At 43.6% G+C, this 24,176-nt stretch overlaps 1 protein-coding gene across 2 annotated transcripts in view; it reads right to left on the reverse strand.

The window, feature by feature from the left end:
• The window catches only part of LOC126299461 (hepatocyte nuclear factor 6), a 546,572-nt gene that overhangs the window by 148,180 nt on the left and 374,216 nt on the right, over positions 1-24,176 (reverse strand). The window lies entirely within an intron of this gene.

Below are 24,176 nucleotides of genomic sequence, written 5' to 3' on the forward strand. Positions count from 1 at the left end.
ATACACTCCTGGAAATTGAAATAAGAACACCGTGAATTCATTGTTCGAGGAAGGGGAAACTTTATTGACACATTTCTGGGGTCAGATACATCACATGATCACACTGACAGAACCACAGGCACATAGACACAGGCAACAGAGCATGCACAATGTCGGCACTAGTACAGTGTATATCCACCTTTCGCAGCAATGCAGGCTGCTATTCTCCCATGGAGACGATCGTAGAGATGCTGGATGTAGTCCTGTGGAACGGCTTGCCATGCCATTTCCACCTGGCGCCTCAGTTGGACAAGCGTTCGTGCTGGACGTGCAGACCGCGTGAGACGACGCTTCATCCAGTCCCAAACATGCTCAATGGGGGACAGATCCGGAGATCTTGCTGGCCAGGGTAGTTGACTTACACCTTCTAGAGCACGTTGGGTGGCACAGGATACATGCGGACGTGCATTGTCCTGTTGGAACAGCAAGTTCCCTTGCCGGTCTAGGAATGGTAGAACGATGGGTTCGATGACGGTTTGGATGTACCGTGCACTATTCAGTGTCCCCTCGACGATCACCAGAGGTGTACGGCCAGTGTAGGAGATCGCTCCCCACACCATGATGCCGGGTGTTGGCCCTGTGTGCCTCGGTCGTATGCAGTCCTGATTGTGGCGCTCACCTGCACGGCGCCAAACACGCATACGACCATCATTGGCACCAAGGCAGAAGCGACTCTCATCGCTGAAGACGACACGTCTCCATTCGTCCCTCCATTCACACCTGTCGCGACATCACTGGAGGCGGGCTGCACGATGTTGGGGCGTGAGCGGAAGACGGCCTAACGGTGTGCGGCACCGTAGCCCAGCTTCATGGAGACGGTTGCGAATGGTCCTCGCCGATACCCCAGGAGCAACAGTGTCCCTAATTTGCTGGGAAGTGGCGGTGCGGTCCCCTACGGCACTGCGTAGGATCCTACGGTCTTGGCGTGCATCCGTGCGTCGCTGCGGTCCGGTCCCAGGTCGACGGGCACGTGCACCTTCCGCCGACCACTGGCGACAACATCGATGTACTGTGGAGACCTCACGCCCCACGTGTTGAGCAATTCGGCGGTACGTCCACCCGGCCTCCCGCATGCCCACTATACGCCCTCGCTCAAAGTCCGTCAACTGCACATATAGATCACGTCCACGCTGTCGCGGCATGCTACCAGTGTTAAAGACTGCGATGGAGCTCCGTATGCCACGGCAAACTGGCTGACACTGACGGCGCCGGTGCACAAATGCTGTGCAGCTAGCGCCATTCGACGGCCAACACCGCGGTTCCTGGTGTGTCCGCTGTGCCGTGCGTGTGATCATTGCTTGTACAGCCCTCTCGCAGTGTCCGGAGCAAGTATGGTGGGTCTGACACACCGGTGTCAGTGTGTTCTTTTTTCCATTTCCAGGAGTGTAGTAGGTACATGTGGGTTTAACTGGTTTATGTCAAGGGTGACCTAGAACTTAAGGTTGAATCTCATCATGACAGACCACATAGTCTGGCCGCCAACGTCGTGTTATACTGACTGGTGTTGCGTGATATGGATTCTCTTTATGCTCATTAGGCAGATAACGGGAGTCACTGTGTAATGATGCTCGCAGCATTTAACACTACCTTACCTTATCAGACAAAATAAAAAATTACACTCCATCATCACAATATCGCAGCTCACGGTATGTCTAAGGGTAAATCAAACAACATCGCGGCAGCCAAAGCCGTCCATTCTGAAACAAGCTGAGAATGGGGCGTGACTGGGATGTTGGCACACAAAATCCTCCTCCCCAATTGTGGTTGTTGTGGCCTTCAGCCCAGAGATCGGTTGATGCAGCTCTCCACGCTAGTCTATACTGCACAAGCCTTCTCATGCGCGCATAACTACTGCAACCTACATACATTTGCACCTACTTACTTCCGCTAGGTCTTGGTCTAACTGCACAATTTTTATCCCTCAAAGTTCCCTTCATTACCGAAATGAGCATTTCTTGATGTCTTAGCATAGGTCCTATTAAACGTACCCTCCTTTTAGTCGATTTGTGCCACAAATTTCTTTTCTCCCCAGTTCAACTGAGTGCTTTTTCATCAGTAATAAGATACACTCATATAATATATAGCAGTCGTCTGTAGCACCAGATTTTTAAAACTTATGTTATTTTCTTGTCTGAACTGTTTATTGTCCAAGTTTCACTTCCGTACAAGGCTAAACTCCATACAAATTAATTCTCACTCTTAAATTTATAATCAATATCAATAAATTTCTCATTATTAGAAACGGTTTTCTTGGTATTACCAGTTTTCAGTTTATATCCTCTCTACTTGGGCTCCCTAACCATTAACATGGAGACCTATTTCGTCTAAATCTATGGTATAAGCAGGGCTTGGCGAGAAATGAAAGTGACAGAAGTGAGAGCTCCAGATGGCCACGGGCTTTTTTTTTTTTTTTTTTTTTTTTTAAACGCACTTTAGGCACCGGTCAAGTGAGACATGAAACATTTACACTGATGAGCCAAAACATTATGACCACTGCCCACCGCGACGTTGGAACTGCCTTTTGGGGTTGCAGGCTCGAGATGCGGTAGCAAAGGTATGTAAGCGAAGCAGACACGGACGCGGGATCGCTCTGGCGAAGAAATGGGTTGCAAATGGGGGAATTCATTGAGATAAGCGACTTTAACAAAGGGCAGATTATCATTAGCAGAGTCTGTGAACTAATATCTCGAAAACGTCAAAACTAGTCAAATGTTCACGTGCTACTCTCGTGAGTGTCTATGGAAAGAGACAGAAGGACAACGCAGTTACCACTAGCCGCTAAGTGGTTGGACGTCCACGACTCTTCACGGAACGTGGGGTTCGGAGGCTTGTCTGCTCTGTAGAGTAGGATAGATGGTGATCTGTGGCATCTCTACCGAAAAAGCACAATGTTGGTGCACGTACAAGTGTTTCGGAGCACACCGTTCACCGTACATTGCTGAACATGGAGCTCTGCAGCAGAACACCCGTACATGTTCATATGTTGACCCAACGACATCGTCAGTTACGATTGCAGTGGATATGGGACCATGGGGATTCGATCGTCGATCAATGGAAACGTGTCAGCTCTTCGGGTGAACATTTTTGCTACACTAGTTCGATGGTCGTCTCCACAAACGTCGTCATCGAGGTGCACGGCGGATCGAAACGTGCAACGCGCCATGGACGCAGGCTGGTGGTAGCAGTATTATACTTTGGGAGACAGCCTCCTGCTCGTGCGTGGGACCTGTGGTAGTAATAGAAGACACCCTGACAGCTGTCTACCCCAACGGCGACGTTATCTTTCATCAGTATAACTGTCCGCGTCTCGGAGCCAGAACCGTTATAAAGTGGTTTAAGGAGTATTGTAGTGAACTCGCGTTGATGTCTCGGCTACCAAATTCGCATGATGTAAACCTTATGGAACGCATCTGGATCGCTATCGGGCGCCACTACCGAGTTCGCAAAATCAGCGGCCCGTTATTTAAGCGAATTACATGACCTGTGCGTAGACATATAATGCCACATACCTACCAACAAACTGTCGGATCCCTGAATGCTGGATCACTGATGTATTTCGTTCCAAAGACGGACCAACTATCTATTAGGTAGTTGTCAACGGCACTCCCACACGAAACCTGCAAGCACGTAATATCGGTGTATAAATCGTATGTAAGACATGAGTGACACTGTTAGGCACATTCCTACGAAACGACGAAACGCTGAAATTTAAATATGATGTATGACTCTTGAAAAAGAAGACCTGTTCCAGGTTAGCGCGGGTTTCAGAGCTGTACGTGTGAAGTCGATTGTTAAACAACATTAGTTTATAGTAGTTACTGCAAAGTGTGAAGTTGTGGGGTCAGAGAATACTCCTAAGCTCACTAATTGTAAATGAGCACAACTTCAATCGACAGTCTTGTTGAAAAAAGTAAAAAGAACAAGAAAATACAATCACATGTTTTCTTTTTGCAGCAAGTTGTAATTCGCTACTTTAGCTAACATTCGACCCCTGATATGGGATCGTGAAACAAATTGTACAGAGCACAGTGGCATAGTACTATCTACAAAATATTCACTTAGTCAAAAAAAAAGTGACATGTGTGCAGCAAAATATAGCAAGTGAAGAACATCTTTTTATGCATGGCCTCTGCATATTATCTATTCATATATTCGTTAACACCTGAAATTCAGAAACAGTTTATTCGACAAATTATATTCTGATGGAAGCGCCTCATGTTATAACATATGAAAATACAGATAATAATCGCAAGCTTACCAATTTGTAACTGTATGGTACCATATTTCAGTACTTTATATTATTATTTTAACAGCGACTAAAATGAAAATATATTGTGTATAAAAAACCGACAACGTTGATTACGTTGTGCTAGACAGCAAAACTGGCGATTTTTAATAGCGAACCCTTCTATGGAAATGCTTAATTTTGGCTTTGAGTTTGAGAACGGTGAAGTCAGTGTGTGTTCTTTTTGTGATTAGTGGCCTAATTAATTGTGCAACCCACTTCGTGTAAGGGGGATAAATAGTAATCCCGCACGTGTGTTGCATCTTCTCATTGTCTTTTGTTCTCATCCTAAACGGATCGTTGAGTTGTGCAGCAGTGCAGTAACACTGTCGACAGTACTACGACGTGAACCATTACACAGGTACGAAATGAATGATATGCACAACGGCAGAGATGATGCACGATTATAAGAGGAAAAATTTTGCAAAATAAATATCCAGCATCATTCGACGTTCGCTACATGACGCGCCTGGATAACCAAACGCATTAACCCTTTGAGTATCAGTGGTTTCTGCACGAAAGCACCGTTTTATTAATTCGGTTGGAAGTACCACTGCCTTTCGCATGAAACCATCGATTCTGTTACAACACAGACGCATCTAGTGGTACACTGAGATACTTCTACAACTGTAGTCCATCATAGCAACCACTTACAGTGTTCAAAGCAACAGTCGGCGAGACGATTATGCTAAGTGATTTTAGCAGATTACAAAACGTATTCCTTTTTAACATGATCATATTGAGGAGATCATTGAAAGTGAAAGTAAATGTATCTAAATTTGTTGTAGCGTAAATTAGAGTTTGTAACACTGTTTAAAGAGTGATTTGGAAATGAAACCAGTGGGGCAGTATGTACTTTTGATATAAATTTTACGCCCGTTTTTGCTTGTTATCCACGACTATAATTTGTTTGGCATTATGATTTCGTGGAAGTTTCGAGATGTGGGATTGTATCTAGCAAAAATGCGAAATTGCTTTCTAGTATATCTCATGAAACGATGGGTGGTTGAAAACTTTAAGTCCAAGTGGTTCCAACGTGAAACCACCTCCTTAAAACAATAGACTGTTTACAGTTTGCGAATTCGTCTTGTATTAGTTGTTTACTACGAGCGCCATTCGGAAAGTAAAGACTGTTTTGTTTTGACACTTTCTGAAGACTCCGACGGGATGGGTACACAAATTGTGTCTAGGGAGGAGTGGTGGCGTCAGGAAGAGCAATCGGCAGCCAACTGTGACCAACAATACCGGCTCTGTAATGATACGGGAAAACTCAAGGAATTAGAAGAAATTCGACATTCGCAACAACTGAGAAAAGACCGGGAAGTTGGAGGTTCTTACCATTTTTTCAACGGGAGTTTTCCCAAAATAGCAGCGTGTACATGTGGCCAAGTGAGTTTCCTGTGCTCGTAACATTCTCCCATATGTGCTGTGTGATCTTAAGAAATTTGTTTTACGTAGGTGGGTATTATGATTACTGTAACAATTATTCTGTAATTCTATCACGCAATAGGTATCGATAACGGATGCCGACCCGTGAAAAGGAAGTTTTAGGATACTTTCAAGTGGGGCTGCCCACCAGAAATCCCCAAGTGACACAATTGTTCTTCACAGCTGGTGGTAACGGGCGTATAGTTGGCTATGAAGTGGCTCTGATCACTATGGGATTTAACATCTTAGGTCATCACTCCCCTAGAACTTAGAACTACTTAAATCTAACTAACCTAAGGACATCACACAACACCCAGCCATCACGAGGCAGAGAAAATCCCTGACCCCGCCGGGAATCGAACCCGGGAACCCGGGCGTGGGAAGTGAGAACGCTACCGCACGACCACGAGATGCGGGCAGTTGGCTATGAACAAGAGCTTCATTCGTGCTGTCTGCAGAAAGTAATAAGGAACCATTCTCGACAAGTACAATGGTTTCCACACGGCTGACTTCTCCAGCCAAAATTCCCGACTTCTGTCCTATTTGCTGATGAATGCACCCTCTCTCGAGATGACACTGTAAATCTGCACTAGGCTCATATTTCGCCACACGAGAATTAATGTGCCCGTAAGTGATTAGAATAACTAGCACTGGTTCACTGTGAAAGTACGAAACGGAATAATTTGTGACATAAAACTCGTTTTTCACGAAGACATTCTTTCTATTCTATTGGATGGAGTGTCACTTTGGGATCGTCAAATAACGTGGCTGCAAAACGACTGGGCTTCAGCTCATCTTGTTGCAAATATGCGGCACCATATGGAGCCAGATAGCCAAAACGCTGTGTCAGTTCAGGGGACCTGCTACGTGGCTACTACAGGCACCAGATCATACATACCGTGACGAATTTCTGTGGGGTACTATGAAGAATATGGTGTATGCCACTCTTCTGTCATCAGAGGAGGACCTTGCAGGAATGCACGCAGATATTGGAATACAGTCTGCACAGCAGCACTAATTTCACTGTACAGTTGCAAAACGAAGATCGAAATTATAAAGCCTTTTTGCAATGACCTCGTTCTAAGTTTTTCTGGATTTTGTAAGAAGCCATGTCATTAACCGTAGTCCAGCGGTGTACGGCTTTCTTCGTAAGAGTGTCGCAACTTCGTTTTTTCTTGCACCTCAGTGCCCCTTCATCCACACAATCATATATTTTGTTCTTCCGTAACCACAAGCGCGGGAACGAAGTTGCAGTACGCAAGACCAGAGAAGCCGGTGAGGAAACGTCGGCCAATTGTGCGCGGAACTGGACCTCGCCGCGTCAAGAGCGACACCTGGAAGAAATGAATATAGGCGCTCAGATCGGCCCAGTGCGCAACGGATAATAGTGCTACGCTTTCAGAGTGTCATGATCCGTATCAAGTGCTTACTGTAGTGTCGCGGAATAGTAAAAAGTAGGAAACGTGGAATATTGTCAAAGTTTCGTTGCCTATGCCGAGAGCCAGAGGCAGTAGGTTAGCCAAGAGGTAAGAGGATTTCACATGTATCGGAATGTGTCGTCACGCACGGGCAGTGGCCTGGTTACACACAACAGGCGAGAGAGAATTGCTTAGCACGCGGGTTTGTGTTTGACGGAGAGTCGGCCGGCCAGCCGGGCGCCGCCAGCCACGCACGGCCGAAGTAAGGGCATTCCACCGCTACGTCACAGCGCGCGGCGCTGCGCTAGCAAGACTGGTGCGGCCCGGAGCTGGTGTCATCGCTCCGAGTCAGCGAGGACTCGGGGAAGGTCGTTGATATCACCAAGCTCAGCCAGCCTGTGTTACGCGGGCCACATTGTACTCGGCAGGAATAAAGGTGTCATGTATTAATAATGTTTCTTTGACGTTCCTGGCGCGTCCACAGTCATTTCCTAGCATCCTGACAACTGGAGAGGTCACCCCTCGGCTTCCAGTCCACAGTAGGCGACCGGAACCACCGGGGGGCCTACATTACTAGGACTTTGTGTATAGCAAGAACTTTACAGTTTTCATGTCGCCTCTCGCTAGCGACATTTGCTGTAATCAAAGTTAAGTATTGTCAATTGGCTTTCTAGAAATGAAACTACTAATGTTATTTGTTTGAACTGTTGTATAGCATTCCGAGAACGCTGCATCCCTTAGGCACCCTATTAGCGACGAGTGGGCAAGGCCCCACAGGTGTAATTCTGTTACTGCTTCTACTAAATGATACACCAAGTACTTGTCGGTGTCGTTGAGTAGGTGGCACCTTAATAGCGCCAACGCTGAACGAAGGTCTGTCTGGATACAGTTTATGTACTCCTCTGTGTTGTCAGGATAGTTAAGTCTTTCCTTTACGGCGTTCCGCACTTAACTTAAAGGCCTCTGAGAGAAGTCTGAATCGTTGCAGAGATTTTCATCATAATATACGCTACGTACGCCATTAGTAGTAAACGATTCAACTATATAATTTAGGTGTGATATTCCCATTCGGTTGTGCTCATTTTAGAAAATATAAAGAATCAATGCATTGACGTCTGACGGCCGTTTGTTTCTATGAGGACCGCACTTACAGGAGATGTCCTCATTGAATCTATACAGCTTCTAATACTTTCGTAATGACGCTTATCAAGAATTTTTGGTAAAGAGACAGCAGAGGCGTCCGTAATACATATAACGTACAGACGTAGCCTCAGTAGCATTGTCGTGCGTTCAGATTCTCTCTACGACATGGACACACACATGCAGATTTGGATGGCGATACTGCTCAAGAATTTCGGTGAAACCAGTCGTGAAACGTCGTCATTGGTGGAGCCATTTGAAGTTCATCTGAAGCTGACATCCGACTCGACTCTCACTCATGATATAAAACATAAATCACGCACGTACTGTATGATTCTTGATGAAGAACAGTAAATTATTTGAGAAGCTGGAAAAACACCTCTTATCGAATGGTCTTGGTGGGGCATTCTGTGCTAATATAATGATATTAACAGTAATAACCGGCAAATATCGTAAGCTCTTATTTCTTCTCTTTCTCTCATTTTACCGTACTTCGACGTTTCACATCCAACTGAATTTTGAAATAATCAGAGGCGAGACGAAAAAAAAGAGTGAGTGCAGTGGTTAAAGAACTGACGAGCAGGGTATACTCGTATATTTCATCTGCTCATCCTGCTTTGCGTTTCCTAGCTTCCTTAAACAACATCAGGAAGATGCTGAGAAGGTTCCTTCGACAGACTGCAGCTGATGTCTTCCGCAGACTTCACCTTTACTGACGTCGATGTCTTTTGGATGTTAAAGGCCCCTTCACTCGTAATATTTGTTTCCCACTAATTGCCGGGCCCGAACGTGATGGGTCTGTCCTGCCCTTGCCCCTCTAGGGGGATGGCCCTCCGAGCGCCACATAGCTGCTTTAACTGAAGGCGAGGAGCGTCGTTAATGCGTTTTATCTGCGTATCTTATAAACCCTGTTCGGAGTGTTTTCTGATGTAAACTATTAAAAGTTGGACATTTACGAGAGAGATGAATTTGTGTGAGGCCTTGCGTTGTCATGGAGGAGAAAAAGTTCGTTCGCATTTTTGTGGTAACGAACACTCTAATGTCGTTTCTTCAACTTCCTGAAGGTAGCACAATACACTTCAGAATTGATCCTTGCACCATGAGGGAGGACATCAAACAGAATAACCCCTTCAGAGTAGCAGAAGATCGTCACCATGCCTTTAACGGCTCAGGGTGCGGCTTTGAATGTTTTCTTCGGAGGAGATATAGTGTGGTACTACTCCATGTGGTCCCGGCGGAGGTTCGAGACCTCCCTCGGGCATGGTTGTGTGTGTTTGTCCTTAGGATAATTTAGGATTAGCAGTGTGTAAGCTTAGGGACTGATGACCTTAGCAGTTAAGTCCCATACGATTTCATACACGGATTGGCAATTTGTTTCCAGTTCGAAGTGATGAACCAATGTTTTATCGCATATAATGGTGTTCGACAAAAATTGGTGTCGATTAGCCTCGTAACGTCCAGGCAGTTCTACCACAGATGGTTCTTCGCTGCTCTTTATGGTCTTCTGTTAGGCGGCGAGGAACCCTGCAGGTAAACACCATTGACTATACCAGCTGGTGGACGAACGTGTCAGCGCTACCAGCAGAGCCGTCCAGTTGAGCAGTGAGGTATTTGACTGTGAACCGTCGATCACCTCGAATGAGAGTGTCCGCACGTTTCAACATTGCGGGAGTCACAGATGTCAGCGGCCGTTCGACACGCATTCCGCGTGATTGACAGGTTTACGCGACCTCGTCGAAATGATGGTAGCCGCGTCGCCCAACACCTCACGGTGCTTTTGTTCACTGCCAGGCCTCCGTACACATTCTGAAAGCGCCTATGAACATACGTGATGCTCTGGTTTTCCGCTGAAAGAAACTCAATGACAGTTCTCTGCTCGGAATACGGGGGCTTACCGACAATCATTCTTCCCAAGCACTATTCGCGAGTGGAACAGGATTGGAGGTATCAGATAGTGGTACCGAAAGTACCCTCCGCCACACACCATTAGGTGGCTTGCGGAGTATGATGTAGATGTTGATGTAGATGAACGTATCTTCGTTACAGACGCCGTTTTGAAATCTGCGTATAACGTCACCACCTATCTAAACTTCATGAAGCTGTAGGGATGAAGCGGGAATGTTTCAAGATGTCCCACAACAAATTCAGTATTTTTTTCACCCGAAATTGGCTGAGAGAAAAAGTGTGTTAGGAAAGACAGACAGGTGTTGTAGGTACGGTAAGACAGAACAAGAAAAAAAGAAGCCTCATAACCTCTCTGAAACAAAATAGAAGTGTGGAGAGCACGAGACATGGTCTAGCCAATACGTGGACTATTTGACTGCAGGATCACAGATGCAACAAATTAGCTGCAGGGCATGAAAGCAGACGAGCGTGGCTCGACCCTATGACTACAGTGAACTATTCTTTTTTCAACAAATCCGTGCATAGCTCATGTACCTAAGGTACAAGCAATATCAGGTAAAGTCGCCAATGGTTTGCTCATATGGGAAGCTGTTAGACAGTGCAACTACTCAGCAGTAACCGTTAAGAACCGTCAGCTGTTACATTGGTACGTTGCATAATTAACGCTATAAAAATAATTTTTTAGTCTGTCATTAATTTTGTAAACTTGAGTTTGGACTTATTTTTGTTAACTTTTTGGCTAGCGCAATGTGATCACATAAATTATTTTTGGAAAGTATATACGATCACGTACATTATTTTTGGAAAGAATATACACGTTCACACTAGCGATTCATGTCAGTCCACATGTCAAAGTCTATCCTTTACTGGCCACGCCTACCAGTCTAGTGGCGGCATGCATGTGGTGAATAACTATATATATAGTTGCCCGCCCAGCTAGCCGCGCCGTCTAACACGCTGCTTTCCGAGCGGGAAGGCGTGCCGGTCCCTGGCACAGGTCCGGTGTGCCGGCCAGCCTGTGGGTGGTTTTTAAGGTGGTTTTCCATCTGCCTCGGAGAATGCGGGCTGGTTCCCCTTATTCCGCATTAGTTACACTATGTTGGCGATTGCTGCGCAAACACTGTCTCCACGTGCGTGTACACCATAATTACTCTACCACGCAAAGATTTGGGTTTACACTCGTCTGGTAAGAGACGTTCCGGGGGCGGGGGGCATCACTGTGGGCAAAGCCGCACAATAACCTTGCTGCTGGGTTCGGTGTGGGGCGGCGGTGGGGTGGGTGGACTGCTGTGGCCTGTTGTGGGACTACGGTGGGGCGAAGCCTCTATGTCATCTCTAGGCTCCCAGTTCAATGCACAATGTACACTCCTGGAAATTGAAATAAGAACACCGTGAATTCATTGTCCAAGGAAGGGGAAACTTTATTGACACATTCCTGGGGTCAGATACATCACATGATCACACTGACAGAACCACAGGCACATAGACACAGGCAACAGAGCATGCACAATGTCGGCACTAGTACAGTGTATATCCACCTTTCGCAGCAATGCAGGCTGCTATTCTCCCATAGAGACGATCGTAGAGATGCTGGATGTAGTCCTGTGGAACGGCTTGCCATGCCATTTCCACCTGGCGCCTCAGTTGGACCAGTGTTCGTGCTGGACGTGCAGACCGCGTGAGACAACGCTTCATCCAGTCCCAAACATGCTCAATGGGGACAGATCCGGAGATCTTGCTGGCCAGGGTAGTTGACTTACACCTTCTAGAGCACGTTGGGTGGCACGGGATACATGCGGACGTGCATTGTCCTGTTGGAACAGCAAGTTCCCTTGCCGGTCTAGGAATGGTAGAACGGTGGGTTCGATGACGGTTTGGATGTACCGTGCACTATTCAGTGTCCCCTCGACGATCACCAGAGGTGTACGGCCAGTGTAGGAGATCGCTCCCCACACCATGATGCCGGGTGTTGGCCGTGTGTGCCTCGGTCGTATGCAGTCCTGATTGTGGCGCTCACCTGCACGGCGCCAAACACGCATACGACCATCATTGGCACCAAGGCACAAGCGACTCTCATCGCTGAAGACGACACGTCTCCATTCGTCCCTCCATTCACGCCTGTCGCGACACCACTGGAGGCGGGCTGCACGATGTTGGGGCGTGAGCGGAAGACGGCCTAACTGTGTGCGGGACCGTAGCCCAGCTTCATGGAGACGGTTGCGAATGGTCCTCGCCGATACCCCAGGAGCAACAGTGTCCCTAATTTGCTGGGAAGTGGCGGTGCGGTCCCCTACGGCACTGTGGAGGATCCTACGGTCTTGGCGTGCATCCGTGCGTCGCTGCGGTCCGGTCCCAGGTCGACGGGCACGTGCACCTTTCGCCGACCACTGGCGACAACATCGATGTACTATGGAGACCTCACGCCCCACGTGTTGAGCAATTCGGCGGTACGTCCACCCGGCCTCCCGCATGCCCACTATACGCCCTCGCTCAAAGTCCGTCAACTGCACATACGGTTCACGTCCACGCTGTCGCGGCATGCTACCAGTGTTAAAGACTGCGATGGAGCTCCGTATGCCACGGCAAACTGGCTGACACTGACGGCGGCGGTGCACAAATGCTGCGCATCTAGCGCCATTCGACGACCAACAGCGCGGTTCCTGGTGTGTCCGCTGTGCCGTGCGTGTGATCATTGCTTGTACAGCCCTCTCGCAGTGTCCGGAGCAAGTATGGTGAGTCTGACACACCGGTGTCAATGTGTTCTTTTTTCCATTTCCAGGAGTGTATATACTTGCTTTAATTTTGACATCTCGATACATCAATCTTCTACTCTGTTACATGCCTTCCAATTCATGAGAAAGAGTGCGCTCAATAATATTGTAAGAAATATGCAGTAACTTGTCTGTAGAGGTATGTACTATTACCGGTTTTCATTTATATTGTACTTGATACCGTATATTACAATTGTTTTGTATATAGTTACACTGTATGAATGCGGTCCGGATCTGAAGATGGTAACACTGATTACCGAATCCGGTTATTGAGAGTAAAGGTTGTTATTAGCTATCTTTGCAAAGAAGTTTATCTTCTCTAGTGGTTGCTCATGAGAGTGCGTGTTTTTATTAAAGACTCCAGCGCGATATCCGCCTAGAGCTATTAATATACTATGTATTAAATCTTAATCAGGAAGACAGGATTGATATTTAAATCGAAACCCCTGGATAAGACGCCTAACGGTACGTTGACTGGTCGCACATCTCGCTCTGTATTGGCTGACGTGTAGAGGATAAAAACAGCTCTCTATCTTCCACAATAGTGGCAGTATCATTAACAGAAGCTGAGAGTTATACATAGACGTTTGTCTGCTTTTCTCGAATATTAACATTAATTAAAGACAGCCACAGTCTCAACTGTCAAAATATAAACAGAAACGCTACAGCTTTGCGATTTACATGTGGGCTGTCAGCACTGCTGTTACATCGTCGTAACCTCTTACAACAACCAGAGAGACGAGAAGTTAAGTTACACAAAAGTTCAGATATTAACGATTATGTTACTAGCAGTGGTACATGTAGCAGTAGAAGATATGTACTTCTATAATATTACTGTTTCACATTATAATGCAAAGTAATTTCTTTCTCAGTGTAGCCCACCTGATTACGCAGTTGAAGCTTTGTATAAAGATTTTATCTGAAGTAGGGAACACGAGAGTATTTTCACAGGTACGTGACTTGTGTGTGGTATTAGCTAACAGTAGAAAATGGGCCACGCGCGAACGTCTTTTACGTTCTGCTTGTTCCCAATAATACCAGGTCACTGTTTCATTATACATGTACGGTTGCGTCGCTGATACTAGTATATAGAATTGCAAGAAGCCACAAAAGTGCAGGGTATGAGAAGAAAGTTAATTGTTAACATTCAGTCTCTGTTATTACGGTTTCAATAGGGCCCATGTCCCATAACACGTAATTCAGACAGGAAATGCTACCGAAAGAGAAAATTAGATTAATATCCGTATTCATTTAATAAATGGAGGAGTTTTTGTTGCACAACATCATCAAAGTGATGTGAAAGCCGACCGTGAAAATTAGCTGCCTACTTGCGAATGAGAATTTTTTTTTTTTTTTTTGCGGTTTTCCTGCTGGCTGTATGTGGTAACCGTTAGGTTATCACATATTACGAAGCAGTGGCAGTCCAATAATTGACTTTAAATCACAGTTTCTGATTAATGTTTGTAAATATAATGAAAAGACAATTACTGCAGAGAATTACTAACTTTAACTTTCGTTTGGAATTCGAAACATGTGAACAATTTCTGAAAGACATGAGCATCAGCAAAGTGAGTGAAGTATCGCAAAGATCTAAGGGATTTGTTTAAGACAGGTATTTACTAGAAGTATCATTAATTAGACATATTATGAGAAAGGCTGGCGCATTTTTCGAACAGTTCAGAAAGCAAAGGAGTAATTACATATTCTACACACTCTACTAACGTCACAAGAATTTCGTAAGAGATTGCGAAATGTAGGAACAGTTATCATTGTGTCATTCAGTTAAGATACTGCGAGTACTTCGTTACGGGATCCGTCCATGCTTTGCGCATAATTTTCAGCTACTTTAGGCAAATAACAATAAAAGATACGCTTTTAAAATATATTCGAAACGATTCGTTACTTACTTATGCATATGTCTACTGCTGGAGACAGTTCAAGATTGTAATAATAAAAAAGCAGTCAGTGAATATTTGAAGAATTATCTTGAATAGCTGTAATTTTAGGCTAATCACAATCTTTCCCATTTTGGGAAAATTCTCCCTCTCTCCAAACGTTATTTTTTAATTTAATTCCAATATAATTTGCTGTATTTTAGCTACGGAACCCTATAGCATACTGAGTGATGGAGAAAAAGTGTAATATTTTCTAATAAGAAGGCTGATACTGCCGAAAACAATGAAATTTTTCTTAAAATATTTCGTTGATAAAACCAGAGTAATTGCTACCACTTTCTTCCAGGTTCATTTGCATAAAACAGCTCTGTAATGCAATTAAATCGAAAGGGACAAGAAACTACAACACAACTGATAACCTGTAGTTTATCTGCATTCGCATAAACAAGATGCTGAAAATATTAATAGGTCCACAATGCATGCAAATTGTGGAGTGGAAACGCCAAATTACTATCCTTGCACCCAAACCTGGAGAAGATCTCTGCAAACCCATTATTCAACACCCCATAATATTTTTGTCACATGGCAGAAAGACCGATGAGATGTTAGTAGAACAAAGACATAAAGTCCAGGAAAGGTAGACGAATCGTACACAGGTTTGTTATGTACAGTTTGGACAGTACCACGTTGAAGTAGCTGCCTCTCTGTCGCTGTAGAAGCTTATGATAACGTACATGTGAATCTGTTGGCAGAAGAACTCGAAGGACTTGGAAACTCTCAGAAATTCATAGTCGTATATATCTGGTTTAAGTACTAGATTAAATTAGAGGGTCCTGTTACACTTGAATCAAGGTTACCACACGGAGTAATACAGTTGTAAGTTCAATATCCAGTCTGAGTTCATCACTTTTCCGATGATGTCTACATTTATACGATCTTCCAAGCTGTAGGTCAAGTAGAAAAAGGTGCAGTAGAATGAAGAATGTTAATAAATGACTTTTCAACAACGAGTTGTTAGTGCAAGCAGAGAAATGCCCACCTCTGTTATTTTTGGAACATAGAATTAACAGAGTTTGTTATTAGGTCAGCAGACTATTAGCAATAAAACTTGGACATCTCTATAAACGGCTCAGGTGGACACTCGATTTCAAGAACGTTATTAGAATCTACATATCGGTACTTACTGTTTTTCAATTCGTGCGGCGAGTATCGTGGGGAATTTGCTATTCGTGCGCAGAGAAGTTATCTTATCTTGAATTGATTACTGTAGCATTTTTTGTAACACCACTAACATTTGCTACATAAAAAAGTTAGATGCATTTGGTATAGACGTCTCTATGCATGTCTTGAACCAATGAGGAATATAGCCACGAACACGTTCATAATAGATGCATCACGGTAACCTTTAGAGTCTTTGCAGACAGCGGCTATCTGATAAATGCTTCCATCCCAGATTGACTTTTATGGAGCATCCAGCATATTTATATATGTTGGTATTTGCAGCCATGCTAAGTCGCAGAAGCATTAGCAGAATTATATTACAGTTACAAGACTCGGAATCTTCTAAGAGCTTCGATTGTCCGGCCGAGCCCTATTCCACTACATGAAAGCAGTTATTATGTATCAACAGCTCGAGATTTGATTAACAAAGCCTTAATGGAAGGTGGGGAATTTCACGAGCACTGTGTTCAGACGGATCAAAAACGAAATTCGGAAGTCCTATAAGATGAGCTTTTTGCCATTCGATGTTCTCAGTAGGTAAAATGTCCTAGCTCACTGTGCATTACTGTGTACTGACAGTCGAAAGAATTATGGTGGTAGAGGCATTGAAGTTTGTTAAAACAATAAGATTACGATACTTCCAGTCGTATATTTGTAGAATCACTATCAGAACAATGTGAAACGACGAATGTTGGAGATACAAACTAACTTTTCCTGTTATGTAGCAAGAAAAAAGTTGCGAGGGACATATTCATACAACAGCTGAGAACATTATGTAATTAGATCCCATAAAAATCACTTCAGTTTCTTAATAAGCAAAATGAACAGTTTCTTAAACGCGTGGTAACCTGGTATTCAGGAATGATTTTACAATATGAACTAGTCTATATCTTAATTATGGTTTTATGCCTTGTAAAATATCCTGCAAATCTGAAGTGTTGTACTTAAAATGTGTTAACATTTGCTGCTTATTTTAGCTGGATCACTGATGGATATCCGATTACATAATAATACCATTCGAAATTTTATTCAGTGCGATCGAACATTCTAACACTGTATTACCAGTGTACAAATAGGATAACGCTGAAGTTTTATTTAGCCAAATCTTCAATAGATAACTAAAGTAGATGCATATTGGCGGATCAAACCACCTACTTTAGAAAACTCAAGTTTTTTACTTCTCAAAGCACGACAGTAAAATTCAAACTGCATTCACTTTTAGCTGGTTCTCTAACTCAGTTCCGATTTATGTAAGAGGGACGCGTGTTTTTCTGAGAGCACTCAACAGACCAAAATCAGGTAGAAAGCTCTTGCTAAGATTAACAAGTGGTCGCACCGGTTACGGCATTGCAGTGAGCGGAGATTACATGTTAAATATTTACAGTGTTTAAAAATTCCATATGTATATGGCGACACCTATGGCATAATATGACTTTTTGAAATTTTGGAAACGTTCATTCGTTATTGACTCTTACATTATAAGTAAGGTACTAGAAAAAGCTGAATCTTAGAATTTAGGCGCAGTCCGAGTACGTTGCTTAATTGAACTCCATTGATCATAAGTATATACTTAACAGATATGTATTTCAACACGGAGACACAATTCGGGCGTGAGTTTCTTTCACCTCTGCTATGGTCTATTTCGTATTTCACACCGTCACTATCGATACGCAAATAGTAACTTTTTTTCACCGTGTCTTTAACGTGGGAATGGCAAATTCACATTTTATAAAAATAGTCTCTGGGGTAAGTTTTTGAATAATCTAACAAAGGTAGATTAGGATTAAACTTCTTGGGGAAGACGGACCATAACTTCGGATTGTGGAAGAGGAGGGACGGGACGTTTTCAAAGGCACCATTCCGGCATTCGCTTTAAGCCATTTAGGGAATCCACAGAAAACCTGAATATCGACGAGAGAACGAGAATTTGAACCACCATGCACCCAACTGCGAATCCACTGTCTTCCCATTACAGCTTCTCTCTCAGTATATAGGGAAGGGAGACGTAAGGTCTTCATGGCATACTAATATATTCAGATATATCAACAACTTTAGCGACGATTACGACGAATAAGCTGGAATATAATATCGAATATCTCAAGAAGACAGAGATGAGATAATTTCAGAAGACTCAAACCTTAATTAATCACTTTATACTGACACCATATTCACCAGAAGCACAGCAGTAGTGTGGCTGATTGCATGAGTGCAGCCTGTATTGTTGCCAGACCTGTTTATGGGAACAAACGCATGTCATATTCAAGGAAAATGGAAGGAAATTCCAATGGGCGCTCTCCTACTGGTCGTGGATACAAGCGCAGCCTGCATCGCTGCCAGATCTCCAAATCACTCACTTCGCCTATTGGCCTAATATAAACAATGGTATCACTCATGTAAACAAACCGCTAGCATCGCTGGTGATATTATATAAAGAATGACATCACTGTTACGTTTATGCAAGTCTAATTTAAGAGTCTAATGTAAACAGACTGCTCACTATAAACAACGACCCCACTATAAACAATGATGACACTTTGTCTTGGCCCCAAATCATGCATGTGTGCTCTTAAGTTATGTCTCTGTGAGTGTAATTTATGACACCAGTGTAAACAAATTGTTCTCAAGGTCAACTGGGTGATATAAAAATTTTGGGAAATTCACAGGCTGAGGCATAGTAGTGTATGTCACCCACAATTTATTACCAAATTTGCTTATCACTGTATTTCCTGTTATCTTAATTACTATAAATTATATTATTCCACTTATCTTAATAAATATAATTTATGACTCACTATATAAACATGACTGCTTCTGTATTTATGTCACACTTACATTACTTATTACAATTTAATGACATCATAGCATTTTCTCCAATGTATGACCACATTAGATTTCTAGCATTTTTTCGCAATTTTTGGCCTGTTTGTTACAATTTTTGCAGACTTTCTCTGGTATTCCAATGTAGGACCACTTTCCATTTCTATATTTACAGTTTTGAAGCAGTTAATTATAGTTTTGGGGCTGTTTGCTAGTACCTGTTAGGACTGTATTACGTCAGTATACTTTATTTGAATACGTAACAGAAGAAAAGCTTTGGGAATCCTCAGGGAAAACACAACGTTTTTCTCACGAAATACAACTGGGTAAGTTTAGAAAAAATGTAGTCAACGTGGACTGCATCGCTATTATGCCATCACCACTGTATATACGGCACACCAATCGTCAGATGAGGTGAGACAGATTAGATCATAAACATAGGCATATAGACAAACATATTTCCTCGATCAGTATGTGAGAGTGGGACAGGACAGAAAATGTATAATACTGTTTCATGCACTCTCCACCATGCACTGCAAAAAGTGGTTAAAATGGCTCTGAGCACTATGGGTGTCATCTTCTGAGGTCATCAGTCCCCTAGATCTTAGAACTACTTAAACCTAACATAAGGACATCACACATATCCATGCCTGAGGAAGGATTCGAACCTGCGACCGTAGCGGTCGCGCAGTTCCAGACTGTAGCGCCTAGAAACGCTCGGCCAGCCCGACCGGCCATGCACTGCACTGCTGGTTATAGAGTATTTGTTTATATGTAGATGTAGACTATTTGTAGCCGATGTTATAGAAGGATTGTAACGTCAGTAGGCTGTAGCGAAATGTACTAAGAAGAACTGCATAGAATTTATGACTGGTTTAATGATTGGCTGTAAATAAGTGAAACACTGTTCATAAAGAAGCAAAGAGGTCCATTGCTCTTCGATTGCGTTATTGATAATAGGCCATTGGAATCTGTAGCAAGCATATAAGCTCAAGTCTCAAACAACTATGGTGTATATATGCAGACTGAAGCGACAAATCCAAATTTGTATCAAGTCCGATATTTGAAGCACAAGACCTGGGGTCGAATGCAAGCCTCGTTACAAATTTGGATTCGTTACTTCATTCTACATATATTTATGTATTTATTTATTTACACGTCAAGTTCCGTAGGACCAAATTGAGGAGCAAATCTCCAAGGTCATGGAACGTGTCAGAACATGAAATTACAACATAAAAGTAATACCAGATAAAATAAAATGTTTATGAACCCATAAGTTTAAGTAAACACAGTCAACAGTACAACAAGAAACAGCTTACATTTTAAAGAAACTCCTCGATGGAACAGAAGGAGTGACCCATTAGGAAACTCTTCAGTTTCGATTTGAAAGCTCGTGGATTACTGCTAAGGTTTTCTAATTCAAGTGGTAGCTTATTGCAAAGGGATGCAGCACTATACTGCACACCTTTCTACACAAGAGTTAAGGAAGTCCGATCCAAATGCAGGTTTTATTCCTGCCGAGTATTAATTGAGTGAAAGCTGCTTGTTCTTCGGAATAAGCTAATATTGTTAACAAGAAATGACAATAAAGAATATATATATTGAGAGGCCAATGTCAAAATACTCAGACTCGTGAACAGGGGTTGACAAGAGGTTGGTGGGCTTACGCCACTTATTGCCCGAACCACCTGTTTCTGAGCAAAAAATATCCTTTTAGAACGGGAAGAGCTAGCCCAGAATATAATACGATACGGCATAAGCGAATGAAAATAAGCAAAGTAGACTAATTTTCGTGTCGAACCATCAATCGCTTCATATACCGTTCGAATAGTAAAAATGGCAACATTAAGACTTTGATCAAGATCCTGAACATGGGCTTTCCACGACAGTTTGCTGCCTATCTGAACACCTAGAAATTTGAATTGTTCTGTTTCACATATCATATGCCCATTCTGTGAAATAAAAAAGTCATGTTTTGTTGAATTGTGTGTTAGAAACGGTAAAAATTGAGTCTTACTGTGATTTAGCGTTAGTTTATTTTCTACAACCCATGAACTTTGATGATGAACTGCTGAACTGCACTATTTGAAACCGAGCCAATGTTGGACACAACATCCTTTACACCAAGTTAGTGTCATCAGAAAACAGAAATATTTTAGAGTTACCCGTAATACTAGAGGGCATACCATTTATATAAATAAGGAACAGGAATGCCACCAACACTGATCCCTGGGGCACCCCACCCCACTAGGATTTCACATCACAGCCATTCTCAACATTGTGAATAATGAACTTTTGCTGTTTGTTGATAAAGTAAGAGATGAACCAATTGTGAGCTACTCCCCGTATTCCGCTATGGTCCAACATCTGGAGCAATATTTTATTACCAACACAATCAAACACCTTAGTTAAATAAAAAAAAGTATGCCTAGCATTCGAAACATTTTGTTCAACCTATCCAGTACCTCACAGAGAAAAGAAAATATAGCATTTTCAGTTGTTAAACGACTTCTAAAGCCGAACTGTACATTTGATAGCAAATCGTGTGATATAAAATGATCAATTATCCTTACATACACAGCCTTTTCAATAACTTTAGCAAACACTGATGAAATAAAATAGGTCTAAAATAGTCTACATTATCCCTTTCTCCTTTTTTATAAAGCGGCTTTACTACTGAGTACTTTAATCGTTCAGCGCAGTATTTTAATATTCTGCTACGCACTCCATCATAACCATGAAAGTATTTAGTATTCAATGATTTAATTATTGATTCAATCTCCCCCTTGTTTGTATCTCAGAGGAGTATTTCAGACATTAATCTCGGAAAAGCATTTGCCAAGACAGTTATAAGATTCCCTCTAGAAGCTACATTTTTATTTAATTCACCAGCAATGCTCAGAAAGTGATTTCTAAATACTGTACATACACTCCTGGAAATTGAAATAAGAACACCGTGAATTCATTGTCCCACGAAGGGGAAACTTTATTGACACATTCCTGGGGTCAGATACATCACATGATCACACTGACAGAACCACAGGCACATAGACACAGGCAACAGAGCATGCACAATGTCGGCACTAGTACAGTGTATATCAACCTTTCGCAGCAATGCAGGCTGCTATTCTCCCATGGAGACGATCGTAGAGATGCTGGATGTAGTCCTGTGGAACGGCTTGCCATGCCATTTCCACCTGTCGCCTCAGTTGGACCAGCGTTCGTGCTGGACGTGCAGACCGCGTGAGACGACGCTTCATCCAGTCCCAAACATGCTCAATGGGGGACAGATCCGGAGATCTTGCTGGCCAGGGTAGTTGACTTACACCTTCTAGAGCACGTTGGGTGGCACGGGATACATGCGGACGTGCATTCTTCTGTTGGAACAGCAAGTTCCCTTGCCGGTCTAGGAATGGTAGAACGATGGGTTCGATGACGGTTTGGATGTACCGTGCACTATTCATTGTCCCCTCGACGATCACCAGAGGTGTACGGCCAGTGTAGGAGATCGCTCCCAACACCATGATGCCGGATGTTGGCCCTATGTGCTTCGGTCGTATGCAGTCCTGATTGTGGCGCTCACCTGCACGGCGCCAAACACGCATACGACCATCATTGGCACCAAGGCAGAAGCGACTCTCGTCGCTGAAGACGACACGTCTCCATTCGTCCCTCCATTCACACCTGTCGCGACATCACTGGAGGCGGGCTGCACGATGTTGGGGCGTGAGCGGAAGATGGCCTAACGGTGTGCGGGACCGTAGCCCAGCTTCATGGAGACGGTTGCGAATGGTCCTCGCCGATACCCCAGGAGCAACAGTGTCCCTAATTTGCTGGGAAGTGGCGGTGCGGTCCCCTACGGCACTGTGTAGGATCCTACGGTCTTGGCGTGCATCCGTGCGTCGCTGCCGTCCGGTCCCAGGTCGACGGGCACGTGCACTTTCCGCCGACCACTGGCGACAACATCGATGTACTGTGGAGACCTCACGCCCCACGTGTTGAGCAATTCGGCGGTACGTCCACCCGGCCTCCCGCATGCCCACTATACGCCCTCGCTCACAGTCCGTCAACTGCACATACGGTTCACGTCCACGCTGTTACGGCACGCTACCAGTGTTAAAGACTGCGATGGAACTCCGTATGCCACGGCAAACTGGCTGACACTGACGGCGGCGGTGCACAAATGCTGCGCAGCTAGCGCCATTCGACGGCCAACACCGCGGTTCCTAGTGTGTCCGCTGTGCCGTGCGTGTGATCATTGCTTGTACAGCCCTCTCGCAGTGTCCGGAGCAAGTATGGTGGGTCTGACACACCGGTGTCAATGTGTTATTTTTTCCATTTCCAGTAGTGTATATGTGATTTATCAGTAGCAAAAATATTTTTACTGCGAACTGATTTTATGTCGTTGACCTTGTGCTGCTGACCAGACACTTCCTTCACAACTGACCATATGGTTTTAATTTAATCCTGTGAATTAGCTATTCTGTTTGCATACCACATACTCTTTGCCTTCCTAATAACATTTTAAGCACCTTTCAATACTGTTTGTAATGGGCTCCTGCAGCTTGATTGTGACTACTAACATTTTGATATAATTCCCGCTTTGTTCTACATGATACCCTTATCCCATTATTCAGCCATCCGGGCTGCGTATTACTGCTAGTACCCCGTTTAGAACTTTCTAATGGAAAGCAACTTTCAAAGAGCACGAGAAATGTGTTAAGGAAAGCATTATATTCATCATCTGTGTTATCGGCACTATAATTATCCTGCCACTCTTGTTTCTTGACAAGATTTAAAAAATTCTCTATTGCTGTTGGATTAACTTTCCTACATAGTTTGTAATTACATGTGACATTTGTTTGAGTACAAAAGCCTTTCAGTATTAAAATTTGTGCATCATGGTCTGAAAGGCCATTCAAGCTTTTACTAACAGAATTCGCATCTAGTAATGAAGAATGAATAAAAGTATTGTTTATGGCTGAGCTACTGTTCCCCTGCACCCTAGTTGAAATAAACACAGTCTACATCAGATCATATGAATTTAAGAGATCTACCAACATCCTTTTTCTTGCACCATCATACACAAATTTTATATTGAAGTCACCACTTATAACTAATTTTTGGTACTTCCTACAAAGTGAAGCAAGAGCCCTTTCTAGCTTGAGAAGAAATGCTCGAAGTCAGAGTTAAGGGACCTATAAACAACAACAATTAGAAGTTTAATTTCATTAAATTCAACTGCCCCTGCACAAAA

The sequence above is a fragment of the Schistocerca gregaria genome, chromosome X (genome assembly GCF_023897955.1).
Source record: "Schistocerca gregaria isolate iqSchGreg1 chromosome X, iqSchGreg1.2, whole genome shotgun sequence".
Lineage (NCBI taxonomy): Eukaryota > Metazoa > Arthropoda > Insecta > Orthoptera > Acrididae > Schistocerca > Schistocerca gregaria.